Source organism: Meleagris gallopavo, chromosome 11 (genome assembly GCF_000146605.3).
Source record: "Meleagris gallopavo isolate NT-WF06-2002-E0010 breed Aviagen turkey brand Nicholas breeding stock chromosome 11, Turkey_5.1, whole genome shotgun sequence".
Taxonomy (NCBI): Eukaryota; Metazoa; Chordata; class Aves; order Galliformes; family Phasianidae; genus Meleagris; species Meleagris gallopavo.
The window spans coordinates 4,003,982-4,020,188 of NC_015021.2; the positions used below are offsets into that span (position 1 = coordinate 4,003,982).

Genomic DNA, 16,207 nt, shown 5'->3' on the forward strand with positions numbered 1-16,207 from the left:
TGTGCGAGCACTCAGCAGAGCTGCGGCCCGGACTCGAGTCGCACTCGAATCGTGGTCCCTGGATACGTTCGTTGAATTATTTAGTAACGATCCCCAGCTTTTTAATGCTTCTTTTAAACAAAACCCCTCTGAAAATGGTGCTTCTTCAGAAGTAGCAAACTACTGAATACGATTTAAAAATTTTTCTATATTAATTTTACTACCGATGTTTTCGTATGTGATTGAAGTAAGGGCAGTGTTGCAAATGTCTCTATCGTTGGAATTCCATACAAGGTTGTTGCACTGCAGAACAGCTGTGAACGCTTACTATCTATCTTCTGTAGACACAATTGGTAGTGCTTTGCAGATTATTACAAACATGTTGTTGCACAAACAATACCATTTAGGTCACAGAGAAGGCAGCAGTCACTCTCGGAGCAGACTGCTGAGAAGACTGGAAATAATGAGGTAGTTCTCTGTTCCCATTTTGGTGACTTTTTGACCCAAAGAGCAGGCAGTGCTTGGTAGGCAGGTAATAATAATCCTGGGCCTCTGAAGGGGTTACAAGCTGCGTGCATTAAGCCTCAGAACCTCTGGTGCTTCCCATCAGTCTTAGGAGACTATCTGTGGTTTCAGTACTCGCTGAAATACACCTGGCAGCCGTTAGAGCAGTGGGTCTCTCGCTGTCACCTGCTCTATTCTGAGAATATAGAATACAGCATAGGCAGTGTATGTCTGACCTTTATGTCAAATTAAATGGCCACAATCTTGCTCCCTGCAGTTCTTCTGAGGACTTGGGGAAGCTTCTGGGTCTCACCGCTGATCTTATCCTCACTTTTTAAGAAAAAAAAATGTTGTGGGTTAACTAGTACAAATACTAAATGAAATGATGGGGTCTTCATTTTCAGCCACAGAACAGAACTAAATGTAATCTTACTCTTTCCACAGCCAACTGCATAGCTTCCCTACCATTTGTAGCGTTAGAATTGAGCCCCGTGGCCTGATTCTGCCAGAAGCTCTTAGTAGTTCAGATAACTGTTCTCACCATATCACTTGTCAGACCAGGGTTTTGCCTTACACAGGATCAGTAAGGAAATTCATCAGCTGATTGCCAAATCATGCTTTCTGTGGGAGAGCACGATGAAAACAAACAGCTAATAAATCTTTCTAACATTAAATTATTTTAACTAATTTTACCCTTAGTTTCATTTGCCACTTACTAAAATTCACTTAGAAACAAAAACAAATCTCCTACGCATCAACAGAAAGTACTTTATGAAATGCTTTATTTATAGTAAATAATGGGATAAATTGTAAAGAAGCCTGGATTCTTGTATACGCTAATGATGAAAACACACAATAAAGTCCCCAGAGGCTTTCAGGAAAGACAGGTTTCATTACTGGTTATCATACAGTCCACAACCAGTTAATGCGCAACGCTTGTCCTGCAGTGTACGCACCTTGGGCCCTAACGATGCAGAATATTTTTTCTGGATATTTTTGTTTATTATGTTTAGAGAGCTAGGTCTGCATGTTAAGTTGCTGGCTGTTTCAGGGGATTTACTAGCTTTTTAATATCTGTGTAGCTCTCTCTGAACTTCTGGCTTCATTAAGATGTATCAATTTTAATGCCTAAAAATTAAGGTGATAATGACTTCTGATGCTTTGATAGCAGTAGCGTGTTCACATTTTTCACTGTGTGTGTGTTTTTAGTGCAGTTAATAACTTATTGCTTACAGTTAGATGGAGTGGCCTGCAGCTGCTCCACTGCGATCTGTGGGTGTTCGAGCTCTGCACCATCCTGGCTGTGCTGTAGCCTTGAGGCTATGCGGTGTGTGTGGTCATTTTCTACCGCAGTTAGGCTCTGATAACATCACATTAGTCAGAATAATGAGGAGGCCGAAGGAAAGCTAAAATTGAAGCTTTATGAATCTGACTCATTCAGTTTCTGGCACAAGGAGGTGCAAATTGCACTTCCTGAGTTTGCAGCACACCTAGCAAACCTCAATTACATACCAAATACACTGCTTTGAAAAGGCCTGCTTGCTACCTCAGCGTGTGCCCATCTTAACTCACGTGTTGTTGCTTCCTATTACTAATTTTAATGTCTGTAGCAGCTGCTTGGAGGATCTTGCTAAGAGGCTGCTTCATGGTGTTGCACTTCTCACCAGCACTGCAGTCTTTACTCACTGTCACTCATAGCAGACATCTTGAAATAACAGCATTCTGATAATCAGTTGAACAAGAGCATGACAGACATAGGACCCCCATCCTCTCTGCCCTTACCTTGTGATAGGCAGGGTACAGACAATTGTGAACCCAGCTCGTGGTGATAAGCAGCACGTTGCATTGGGTATTTTTTCTTTAAAGTTGTAATAACTTTTTTCTGAGATATGTTTAGAATTGGAAATCTGTTCCATCAATCAAAATAATTTTATTACCCTAATTTCTTATAATATCAAAGAGTACCCAAACCTGACCAGAGCTCTGGTGTCTGGCTGAAAGCATGATGCAGCCCCTTCCAGGCCACAAGCACAGTGTGAGAAATGTCAGCAACATGCATTGTGTTGTAGCAGTGTAAGTCAGATTCAGCTTACGTTGTGCATACAGATAGCCACAAGATATGCTTAGGTAGAGGAACCAGCAAAAGGAAATTTTGTTTGCAAATTTCTGGTGGCCAGTGCAAAGGAGGAGCTTTCTAGGGCAAGTTGGAGAAGATGGCATGCATGTCTTACACAGTGCCCTTGTGGTGTACACAAAAATTTTCTGGGCCAGATATCCCTGTTAGTTGGATGCTGTCTTCTATACTGAGTGCACAGTTGCCACTGGTAGTGAGCATGAACAAAGCAAGGCAGCTAACTTTTCAGGACTTTCATAGACATCTACTTCATTGTCAATCTATGACTTGACACAAAATTTGTTAAGAATATATAGAGATTTTAAGGTTGATTCACATACATTTTCCAGGCCATTTTTATTTTTCTTCCACATTCAAAATTCACTGTGTGCATTTGAAATTCTGGAAAATGACGATGAGAATCCCAGGGAGGAATTTTTCATTAAAGGTGAGTTAATTCTTCAATTTTCTTGTTATTTGTATGTCTTTATTTCTACATCATTTAGAAGGTGTTCTTCCCTGGAAAAAAAACTGAAAGCTGTATTACTCTGTAAAAATAGCAAAGATCCAATCTTAGATATGATGCAAAGAGCTGACTAATAAGAATGGATAGTGCTGATTCCAGAGGTGTGCTTGCTCAGTCACATCTTTCATCTTGCTTATCTATGCATACCTTACTGAATGCTGTGACTTTGTAAGAATCACTCAACCTTTTTCCCACTGGGTATTCTTTTCCCTATTCTTTCGCATATTGCTTAATATTGTGTTATGAAAGATGATTTATTTCTAAACATTTTTGTGCTTTTCTAAGAAAATTTTGAAAAAGTTTTGAAGTCTTTGAGCTAATTAACCTAAGGATAGATAAATATTCATGCCATTAAAAATGACAGAAAAAAGTACTTTTTTTTTTTTTTTTTTTTTTGTATTCTACCTGGTAGAATAAGGGTTTTTATAAAATCTCCAGGCAGGAATCCAAGAAAACATATTGGAAACCCAAAGAGTATTGAGATAGCGATAGTTTCCTTCCCAAATATTGATACAAAATTGGACAGTGAATGTATGTATTCTCTTTTCAGTGAAAGTGTATCAGAGCAGCACCATTGTGTGTAATATGCCCTAGCTACTAGCAGGGATTCTCATTAACACAATAATCAAGAGCATTACATTTAAACTAAGAGAATCTGAGTTTTGTTACTTTTTCTATGAAGTGTCAGACAAGTATAGCAACCCTATGATAGCTATGAGGTTATCAGATTAATAAAAATGTTTGGATCTATTTATTGCTGTTATTGTTCTGATTTAATGTAGGTTTTGTAAAGACGTTGTAAAGGCCTAGAGAAGGATCTGCATTTTAAATATGTAAAGATATGCCAGGCATTTTGTTTGTTTTTTTTAAATAACTTCTTTATTTTAGCTTCCCTTTAATTTCCTTTGCTCCTTCTCCTACAGTGAGCAGTATATTAACAGAAAGACAGGCACATAAGTATGAACTACTCCAGTTTCAACAGAGGCAAAATACAAGGTAGGATAATTTTTCTCAGTGTGCAATCAAATTATATAATATTTCTGTAATTATGAGATCAGAGTGATTGTGCTATGGAAATAGATACTACCTCTTAAAAAAACAAAAAACAAACAAACAAAAAAAAACAGCTTCCCAAGACTTGATTACATACTTGCCTTCAAATATTGCTGAAGTAAGATAATAATTATCAAATCTTCCAGAAGTTTTTCATTCTTACAATTTAAATTCACTTTGTTCCTATACTCTTTTTTTTAATTGTGAAACTTCTCCAAATGATATTCATAAATTTTGGAATTGATTATTTGTTCAAAACCAAGATACTTTTGAATGTGACCTATCTTATTAAATGTTACCTTTAGTTATGAGCATTCTGTCTCGTAAGCCCAAGTTAAACTGGGACATAAAACTCAGTGTGAATTCCTAAAATTCCATCTCCACCCAGTCTTGTTCCATTGCAACCATCAATAACCCCTTTGCATCAGTGGAGGACAGGCCATTGCTTTAGCAGGAAGTATGGATGTTCACGTATTTATAAGTGTATTTGTATTTGAATATACGTATGTATACATTAGCATATATGTATACATATACGTGTCCCAAAACTGAAGAGGTTTACTTCTTTTGATAGTCAGATTAAAAACTCCAAATGAAATCTGAGATGCTTGTGAAGTTTAGCTTCGTGTATAGTGAACAATGCTCATGCAGGAATAGGTTTCACTTTCTATCTAATTCTGTCTTGAAAATTTTAAGGCATTGAAAGATAGGAAAATCTGCAAGATGAAGGCTTTTATTCTATGCTAGGTTCCATAGAAAATACATTAACCAGGAACATTCTTCATTTATGGCAAAGGGCTATAGAAAATTTCCCAGCAAATCAGAAATTTTCCTAGAATAATTTCCTAGGATTTCTTAGAAAAACATAATTATGGCATTGGGTGATATGCAGTCTATGTATTATAAGGTGTAATGGAATTGTTATGGTGAAGCCCCTGAAGTGTTAGAGAAACTGCTAAATTAGAGTAATCTATCTCTTGGTGTCTGCTGGGATGATCCTAATATTGTTCTTGGTTATTCTGTGAGTTGAGTAGTCTACTGAATGAGAACAACTTAAAGGTGGCCTAAAACTTTTGACCAGCTGCATGTATTGTGCTCAGTGAACCCCAAAATGTGATTTGCCCTCTTGGCTGCCAGGACATACTGACTTGTGTTAAGCCTTCTGTCAACCAGCACCCCTCAATCCTTGGGAATGACTCTGATAATTTCTTCTTAATGATCCTTCTGTTTTTGTATTCTATCTCCTAGTAGCCAGCTTATTCCTAAGCACAGAACTGAAGTTCCCATTAAGAGCCAGGTAGTATTACTGAAGAGTGTGTACAGCTGCTGCTTGCAGTGGGCTTGAAGCTGTGCTTGAGTGGTTGGAGGAAGAGGCTGACATGAATAGGCCCTACGGTTCCATTACAAGAGCTGTGAAAATTCACGAACTGAAATTTTACAACATGCCTGCATTCTCATCTAATTGAGTGTACAGATCTAAACTGCAGATAAGAAACTTAAACTACCGTTTCAGTTTGCCTATACATAGGAAAGAACCAACTGATGAACAAATGACTAAGCAAAGCATATATATAGTTATTTATGCATATAAAGTTGACTTTCTAGTGCCCCTGACAACCACAGGAAATGGTGGTTTAATTTTACAGTCTATTCTGCCTATTCTAGCAAGAGCAATAGAAGTTTTCTGCATATTCAGTCTATATTTTAAAAAAAGATCATTCCTTTAGGCAATAAATGGAAGATGGAATACCTGCTGTGTATACATATATACATATATATTTATTGGTTTCCCTCAATGCAAAAACTCAAGTGCACCTGCAATGTCTGTCCCAACTATATTTATAAAAATAAATTTCCTGTACCATGTGTTTTTACCCAAACTTCTTGCAGCATATGTAGAAGATTTCAAAGCATGTTTATATTATCTCCATGTTCTCAAAGATCACATGTATTACAGAGGTTACATGTCACCTTCTTGCACCATGCTGATTCAGTAAGGAGATGCTGACTATGCCCCATCCCAATATTTACCATACATATACAGAAGTATTCTGCTACTGACTAATTATGTAAAACCTAGCTACACAATTTTATCAATTCAGAAATTATACCTAGTTCTCTTCTTTACAGTTTACTGTTAACTTACGGAGAACAACAGTCGGTCTTTAGATGTAATAAAAATTGGCCACTGCGTTCTCAGAAGCAGCTGTGTAAGCCAGGAAACATGTTTGTGGTATCCTATGGCTAACACTTCAGCAGCAAAAAGCTATGGGCAAAATGAAAGCATGCGTCACAGTTATTGTCAGACTTCTGAAAACAGGCACTCAGGTTATCTTACTTCTTTGTAAATGCTTAAACTGTATTTGTGTACCTAAGTAAGTTCTACCTTAACTGATGCTCTCATAGGAAAAGCTGACACTGTAAATGAAGATCATTTAAAGTAATGCTTCTGAAATACTTCTTTTGGTTATATTCTCAAGTATTAAATTCAGTCTTCTTCAGTCATGAGTAAATACAAGGAGCATCCACTGAAGATGTCTGAAAATCAAGCTCAAAATTAACTGCAGATTATCTCAAATTCATCTTGTAAGTTAAATCACTTCAGCACCTGCATTTAAATAAGAATAAGAAAACACTGGGGGTGGCACTGAAAATACCAGGAATACAAGACCCCAAGACAGCTAATCATCAATAGAGAACAGATGCTTGCAGCAGAATAGTTTTGAAGACTTACTGCACATAACATTTGTATTTTTTGCATGTGCTGTTTTTTTACATTGATAAGAAAAATCAGTGTCCAGTTTGCAAAATTGGCAAAGGCAATTTGTCTTTAAATGAAAGATCATACCCCACTGACAAAAATAAAATAAAATGAAAAATCATAAACATTGTTCAGAACTATCAACTACTTGGACATTTTAAAGCAAGCAAACATTCAGAGTAGCTTATGTCATACTTAGTGCTAGATAAATAATCATGAATATACCTTAGTTATCTAGTAAATGCAATACTTGTGAAAGATTCTAGAGTTGTGGTTTTGGAGGCCAAAATATTTTAGCTATTTGGGTTATTGTATTGCAGGCTTATTTCACTGCAGTACTGGTTTTGACTGGGATAGACGCAATTTTCATCATAGGAGTTTGTAAGGTGCTATGCTTTGGATTTGTGACCAAAACAATGTTGGCAATTTGATCCCAACTGACCAAAAAAGATGTTTCATACTATATGATATTGTGTTCAGCAATAAAAGGTGGGGAATAAAATGGGGGAATGGAAGGAGAATATACTTTACAGGTTCTGCTATGATGCTCTTCTAACCATACAGAACCAATACAGCAAATTTAAAGATTGGAGTAAAATCAGATAGCAAATGTGTGCAGCCAAAGATCTCTTACTGTGAGTAGCTGTTAACTGTCCTTGTGGTTAGGGGGAGAAATAGCATCAAGCTCACTGTGCAAAGTGCACTGTGCACTGTGCATCGTTGTTTTATTTTCTTTTATAGGATCTGGGAGCTGGCTTTACAAATCATGAGTGCCCTCAACTGATTCGTCAGAAGGAAAATACTTTGTATTACTGCATATAGAAAATGTAGTAAAACCATCTCTTCATACAGCTGATTTCATTTCTGTTATTTCAGGTACGTTGCTAATGCAAAAAAATAGTCTGAAAACACTCTAAAATGAAGAAAGACATTCAATATTTTCTCATGTGCCATGAATTATTCTGCTGTTCCATGTCTGTGACTGATGCCATCTGTTACACAGTACAAGCACTTGAATGAGAAGAATGAGAAGTTTGTAGTTTAGATGATCTTTGGGGTACAGGGTGCAAATGGGAAGAGAACTCTGCCTTTGATGGTACTTAACCAGTGTCTTGATGTGTGCTGTCCTTTACTTTCTCAGTGAAACGCTACTGCCTCATCACTTGTGCCTGTGTTATTACAAAGCCTAAAGCTATTTGTCAGTTACTAAGAGAAGGCATACAAGAAAGACCAGAAGACATAATCAAAAAAGAACCTTCTTGCCCAACTGTGCTGGAAATTTTCACCAGAATTGTTGGAATTTGTTTTAATTTGTTTGCTGGAATTGTTTTAATTTTAGTTCATACAATCATCATCGTAATTATGCTTTTACTGCAGAAAAGGAAAACATGCTGGCCATTCAAACAGCTCAAACAGAAAGGTCATAAAAACTATCATTATTCTTGGACTACAAGTGAGTTTCGATCTTTTACTACTTTTTATAAAAATAGCTGTCAGAAGATATCCTGGTAACACTATTTTAAATTTATCAGCCTTTTTTTGTTCTGTTGTTTGCACAATGCTTCAGCTTTGTGGTTTATGGTCTGCAAAACAAAGATCTGCAAAGACTTAACAACTGTTGAGTTTACTGAGTTAGGTGACTGATCCCAGATGTCAAACTCTAGCTCTTCCACCTTAAAAAATAAAGTCATGCCAGCACTGAAAAACAAGAAAGCCTCGGATACTGCTGCACAGTGTTACTATGACATTGGCTGGAACTGAAAGGAAGCTGAACTGGTTAACAGCTTTCAGATTCTTGTTATTATGACTGTGCATTTATTTAACTCACAATGAACCAAGATCAAGCAGAAGACTGAGTATGAGAAGGCATGTGAAAATGCTGCAGACCTGTCAAAAGAGAACAAAAATAGAGTTTTATTTTAAAATAAAGGAAAGCTTTCTTTAACTGGGTTTTAGAAAAAAATGATGATTATACAGAATAGAGGAGAATCTAGCTGCAGGCAACTGTTCTTAGGTAAATAGAAAGGGCTCGGATCACAGCTTTTCCAAATGTGAAGTCAACTTGCAGTGGTGTCAGAATTGCTTTCAATGTTTGTTAAGATATACAATATTTGGTCTTCGCTTATTACATTTAGAACAAGGAAGTTTTATTAACGTTTTAGTGAACTGCAATCATTTTGTGGATGTGTCAGTTTTACAGTTGAATTCTAAAATCCTTCAAAATTAATAATACAAATCATTATTTATTTATTTATTTATAAAGATTCTTCGGGTGCAGATATACTGGTTTTTTGTATCAAATGATTCCAACTGCTGAGAAATTACTGTGGTGCTCTGTTTAATCAGTTTACAGAATTGTGTCTTCACCATCACGAAAGGTAAGGGTACACGGCTAACAAACTCTAGGCTATAAAGTATGCTAGCCTGCACAAGTAAGCATGGATAATGATGACAGCTTTGTTTTGGCATATGCTGAGAAATTACAAACAATTCAATAGTCTAGGCGTTTGTTTTGCCAATGGACAGAATGAACAGGAAGGACACAGACACCAAGTTAAAGAAGTGAGTTTATCTTTACTTGCATTTAAAGTAATTAAATAGTAAGTGAAACGATACACCAAGAATAAAACAAAAGAAGGCAATGCACCAGACCATTACTACATAAGATTAACTACAATGATTAAGAAAGACGCATCACCAATTGCCCCAATACTTTACCATCATCCAGATCCACAGTCGCTGCGGAGCCCCAATTACAGTGAAGATTCGTAGAACATTTCCTGTCAGCTGGGAGGTCCTCCACTGTCTTAGAAATAATAACTAATCAAATGTCCGTGGCTCTTGACCTTCTGGCAGACCAATTCATTCAAATGAGAAATGCAATTTTTCAACATCATGTGGTTTTGTGGCAGAAGAAGGGGGAGTTTGCAGAACATTAAATGAATCCAAATGTTACCTACAAATTGATGACAATGGAAGAGCAGTAAAACAAATAATAAAATAAATGAGAAAGCTAGCACATGTACCTATCCAGATGTGGAAGGGTTGGGAATTTGACATGTTTTCAAGGCTGACAGGGGGACCATGGACTAAACGTGCACTTTTCTTTCTTCTTTGTGCAGGCACTGTTTTAATTTTTGTTCCATGTTTAATTCCGTTTTATGCAACTAATTAGACACGTTTTAAAAGGAATGCAAATCATAGCCATGACTAATGAGCAGAAGTTAACTGAGGCACAAAAAGAGAGGCCTTTTTGTCTAATTTGCCTATGTCTAGAATTATACTTAACAGAAGATATATTATGAAGGTTGTGGTTTATCTTTAGGTCAAAGGACTGATAGAGGTAGTAAAGCCTGAACAACAGGCCTTGAAATGAAGTTGACCTCTAGTTGAACCTGGCAACCAAACACTATACTGCACATGCAATGCAATATTTATCTATTTTGCTGTTTTAACCTGAACATATATATATTGATGCCAATCTATAAAGATCTGTTTAATGCTTGTTGTGTAACAGTAACCAGTATTGTATCTTTATTTAGGGGCATGTTGCAAGGCCATGACACCAGACATCTGACCTTGTTGAGAAATATGTGGTTAAAGCTCAAATAGATAGAAAAACTCTCTTGGTTCCTCCTAGAGCCCTAGAGCCAGGCTTTGGATGGAATCAGATGTTTCTGCACTTGAAATTATGTAACCTTGTTTATTCAACTATATAACAGCTAGACCCCCTGCAGTGATTTTGGAGCCCTCACCTACAAATGAGCGCACTGTGTTAGGACCTCCCAGTTGCCAGGAAAGGTTCTACAAATCCTTGCTGCAACTGGGGCTCCATAGTGACTGCAGACCAGGATGATGGTAAAGTACTGGGGCAATTGGTGATGCGTCTTTCTTAATCATTGTAGTTAATCTTATGTAGTAATGTCTGGTGCATTGCCTTCTTTTGTTTTATTTTTGGTGTATCATTTTACTTATTATTTTATTGCTTTAAATGTAAGTAAAGATAAACTCACTTCATTAACTAGGTGTCTGTGTCCTTTGTACTGATCCCATCCAGTGGCAGAAGAACATCCTCTTGTTGGAAGCACACACACATTCATAAGTGCTTCTTTGTTTGTGGTTATGCAAGCATAAACTTCATCCATAACTCTCAATGTTTATAAATGCACCTTAAATGAACTCCTCTGTAGTATTTGACAGTATTTTTCATTGCACTTTTTCGTATTTTTTTTATAGTCTTATTAAGCACTGTGCAAAGTAGTCTCTCCACTACAAGACCCTCAGCTGTGTTATCTATATTTGTGTTGGCTGATTATATAATCAGAAATTGAATTACCAGTTTTTAAATAATTAAAAAACTAAAGGAAATCAAATCTGGGGCCCACTTGCCTTTTAACATGTAATCTTTTGTGGTACACTTGCTTTTAACTTTTATGTGCACTTGTGAAAAATAAAAATTATGTGAAAAATAAAATTTTTTTTAGAAATAAAAGCTACTGTTCTTAGAAAAGGATTCTATAATCCTATGGAATTCTATGAAGAGAAAAAAAAAGTTACGCTGCACTTCAGGATAAAATTTCAGTAACTACTGAATTACTATGTGATTTGCTACATAGCTATATGCTTAATTTGTGACATTTAAATTTGAAAGCATTGGCCTTGTGTATGTGATCTTGCATTTGCACATCTAACAAACAGCTGGAAGATGAAAATTGCTTATTTAGCAGTGAGTTTATGTGAACTCCCTCACTGAAATTTAAATTAACAAAAAAAAAAAAAAAAGAGGAAGTAAAGCTCAACCACTTACCAATTTCTTCTGTGATCAGGCAGATGTCTTCTGTCTGGGACTGCACTGGTTTAGTATTGTAAGTATAGCACAACTTGCATAGAGTTGAAACCTAAACCCAGCTGATAATTTCCACTTTGCCATTTGGAATGAGCCCTGAGTTTTAGTTATGATGAGAAAAAAGATTTAACTGCCTGACCATATAACATAAACAGAGAGAATGGTAGCTCAGGCCACAGCCTGAGGTTTGTTTGCACACAGACAGAGCTCTGCTCAGAGGCTGGTGCTGCCTGGTGCCTGGCACCCCTGTACCTCTGTACAGGTGGGTCCCTTTGCACCTATGGAGGCCATGTGCCACAGGAAGCCTTTAAGATTACTGTGGGTCTGCATTCCCATTAGTGCTTGTTTAAACCTAGAGTTGGTGAGGAAAATATCATAGCAATGCCAGAAACAACATGAACTCAGAAGTGTAACACCTACTAAACTTGTCTTCCAGAGCCACAACACTTCAGCATCACTGAAATGCTACATGAAAACATGAAAATGACCTGTATAGTGATACCGCACCCCTATTAGCAAGAGAGGTTACAAACTGTGTCAGAAAAATACTAGGAAATAAAAACAACAGATTGTTTCTTAATTAGTAAGGTGCTTTTTTCACCATAAATAAGTTGAAATCCTGTTGTTGTTGATTTCAAAATCTCCCAAAACACATGGAAAAGACAAGTGTTTATAGAGGAGTCACTGCTTTATTTCTGCACAGGGCGTAAGACAGGTGATCTCCACAAATCAAGTGCACCCAAGTTATTGCACTATCCACTATTTGTAATCCAAAAGTTCTCCATACACACCTATCTAATACATAAGGCGCACTTATCTATCACATATTCATGAGATCACTGCAGTTACAAGGTTATACATGCATATTTGAATCTTCTGTGCATGTGCAGGGTCATTGGTGGTCATTTGGGAAGTGCTCCCCTCCTCACTTTGTCCGTGTATGGACATAGGTTTTCTAAGGAGAGCTGGTCACCACCTAGTTTCTACTGATTGTTTACTGTTTTGGACTTAAGCCCCCATTTAGAGGATGTTGCTCTTATTATAGAAGCGTTGTGGTTAGGAAGGATATTTATCAAAGATAAGCAATACAACTGGAAGCTCTAGCAAGTACCTAATTAGACAAAATGGAGGATCTTCAAGGACATTGCTCTAATTATCTTTTGTAGAACTATATTTGGAAATGATAAGCAGCAACCATGGCAAATAATTTTCAGATATCACTGCTGCTTTTCTGATTTCATCCTATTATGCAGTGTTGCAATAGGAGAGAAAGGGAGTGCTGCTGTAGAGAGGTGGGGAAAGTCCAAGCCGATCGATGGAAAAAAGTGCTGTCTGAAGGCCAGGGGAGCGCAGTGTGTAGCTGTGCATTCTGAGTGTCACATAACTGCTGAACATTTGCAGTTTACCATCACTGCAAATAGAGCACCAAATTTAGAAAAAATGCAATTCGAAACTTGAATAGTGGTGGAAACTGTCATCTCTACAGAATTTTGTACAAGAGTAGAGTGATTGAGGGGTTACTTCTTCTAACTGTCTTGTTCACAACTGTTTGCTTCCTTTGGCAAGGAGCCTCACACATCCTAGATTCCAGGAGGCAGTTCTCAATTTTCCCTTTCTATGGCTCCTACTTTGGGCTTATAACCGTAGGAGCAAGTGGTCCTATGTTCAGTCACTGGTGAAAATTAATGGTGGCTGTTATTTGTGTAGGAATTTTAGAATTTTTTAAAGAAAGAGTTTACAACTAAATTTCAGTTGACAGACCTCTAGGCTGTAGCTGATTTTTGCATAGTTCAATCATTAAATAATAATAAGCTAATGTATCCGTGGACTTTTTCAACCAAATCTGCTCAGCATGTTATATTTAACAAGATGTTAAGCATTGCAGAAGAATCTATTTCTTTTTTTCCAATAGAGTTCCTCCTAATGAAACTAAGTGGTAATGCCAATGAAATTTTTGCCAGTAGGCAAAACCTAATGAGGGATGTAACTAATTTCTGACTTTTTCCCCATATTCCATATGTGAGTTCTAAAATTGCTAATTTTGCTTTGTTGTGTTTTTATGCTTTAGTTTTTTTCTTGCTGCTCTTCCTCTGCATTTGTCCAGACAGTGCTCCATTTAACTGCAGTAGAGAAGCCCAAAGAATGTAGGCAGCCATCTTGCTTTTGTACAGTGAGTAGCCACAGGGTTGAAATGTCTGAAAACTGCATGCTGTGTAGAAAAAGAGACACATAGACTGACTGTTCTTGTTCTGATCCTTTCCCTTTGGTGGAGTGGTGGTTATACAATACAAAATACAATGTATTTTGTTAATGGGGAGGATGCCTTCTGACAATTTCCTCAGAAACTTTCAGAATGATGACTGCTGGGGTATATCTTCAAGCTTGCCTTTACTACAGATATTCTATTATTCTGCAGACTTTTTAGCACAAGTTCTAAGGAGCTTTCTCAGACAAGGTTGTTTTGCACAACATATGCTGTCAGATTTTACATATACTAATTGAAAACAGTCCATGGGTCTAAATAGGACACAGAATAGATAGCAGTTTAATAGACCAGTAAATCTGGTCTGTTCCATGGAGCTGATGCCTTCCAGCAATAACTGTAACTGTGGGATTAGTTTTCCAAATTTTAAAACTTTTCAGGAGAAAACATATTGTTATATGTATATCTTAATCTTTAGAAAAGATTCCTACTCTGAAATAAAGCAGACATAATTGATACCATGAGTATTCTCTCTGAATGTCTTTATATCAAGTGGCAATAGGTTTTGGTGATACATATTGTTTTCTGTATTCACAAGCACATTGAGTACTATGGTCTCTGTCAGTGAATCAGTGTTCTTCTCATGCCTTTCTCATTAACAACAGAATCCTGGAAGTTAATTAGTGGTAGTTGTTCCACCCAGCTTCTTAGGCCTAGAGCTTCAGCTGAACTCATAGTAGGGCCATACTGACTTAGCTGAATTTGCTGTGAGTTAGCAGACTGAAATTTATTTTATAAAAGAAAATATATATTAAACTTATTGAAGAAGAGTTGAGCTTGTGTGATTACTTTCCAAAGCAGATTTACACTCAGTGTTAGATGCTTCTAACACAACTGTTTAGCACAATGCTGGCAAAAGATTTTGTGAAATATGTTTTGCTTGGATTGTTCTACATTGTTGGTGTGGTTTGGAACACCAAGACTATTGTTTAAAAAAACGTCTGCTAATATGCATTCCATTGCTAAGTTATTACAACAAGTATAGAAAGAAAAAGTAAGTTCTAATAATATTTAAAAAAAAACATGTAATTTTCTTTTCCCTTTTTTCTTCTTTGTGCCAACTTTATTCTCAGTATTTTAATGTTTCTTCTTCAGAATACACTCTTTGAGAAGTGAATGTTCTCTAATATGATTGGGCAAATGTAAGTACATCCGGCGCTGTGCCTATAGATCACCTAGCAGAGCTACATAAATAAGAAAATTAATTCAGTAATGTCATGACTGGGCACGTATCTGAATGAGAAACATTCAGAAGGTAACTGCCAAAATCTTTGACCCATTAAAAGAAATCTGAAAGGAAAAATCACTACAGACCATGCTTGCAGCAGGAAGGATAGTGACTGTCAAAAGGGGAGAGTAAACCATACTCTTGATCATTCAAGTGTTCTTTCCTGATCTCGATTTAGGTACACAGAGGAAGCTTGCATTGAAGCTGAGTACCCTGAATCTGCTTCATGACTCTGCTATTTAGCTCTTATGTTATGCAAATTTAAGTTTTACTAAATGAGGACGGCAGTAAAATTTTTATAGAACTGAAAAAGTCAGAACTGCCCAGCAAATAAGAAGTATATTTAGTATAAGCAAGAAGCCTTTAAGATCTATGAAGACTGAAAATGGTATTTTATTCAGTATGTTGTAGGAAAAAATGCATTTTAAAAATTACTCATTATGCATTTTTGGTTATTCATAAGAGAACATCTGCCGTCTTCTGCCATTAAATTTGAAGGATTCGTGAGGAAATTAATTTAAATAACTTACTTTAGCATTAGCAAGATATATTGCATAAAGATTGCAGTATTTTAGAAACTTCTGAAATTCCAGAATTTATCAACTACTATAAACATATTTGGAACAGTGAAAGGACAGTCAAAGAGATAGCAGAGCCAAGAAGGCACGTGAAACAAGCTGCCAGTGTAAGGAGGAAGTGATGAATGGCATCAAGGGCAGAAGAAAGATTAAGGATTATTTTTGTCTGGAATAGTCTCTGATGCTTTGCAAAGAAGAAGCTGTTGTACATCTTGTGGGCTATACTAAATCAGATTAAGATAGATTATGATTAATGAGTGACAAATTAAGCATTTTACAGGATATTCACTGAGGAAAGGCAGGCCAAACTCTTACTATTTAAAACTACCAAACAAATAAACAATATATATATGATA

At 36.6% G+C, this 16,207-nt stretch overlaps 1 long non-coding RNA gene across 1 annotated transcript; it reads left to right on the top strand.

Annotated features, from left to right (window-relative positions):
- The first annotated feature begins 6 nt into the window (after positions 1-6).
- LOC109369428 lies at positions 7-9,798 on the top strand. Its single transcript, XR_004160929.1, has 3 exons — positions 7-3,044; positions 4,046-4,118; positions 7,678-9,798. It is a non-coding gene; the product is annotated as an uncharacterized LOC109369428 (long non-coding RNA).
- Positions 9,799-16,207: the final 6,409 nt, after the last annotated feature.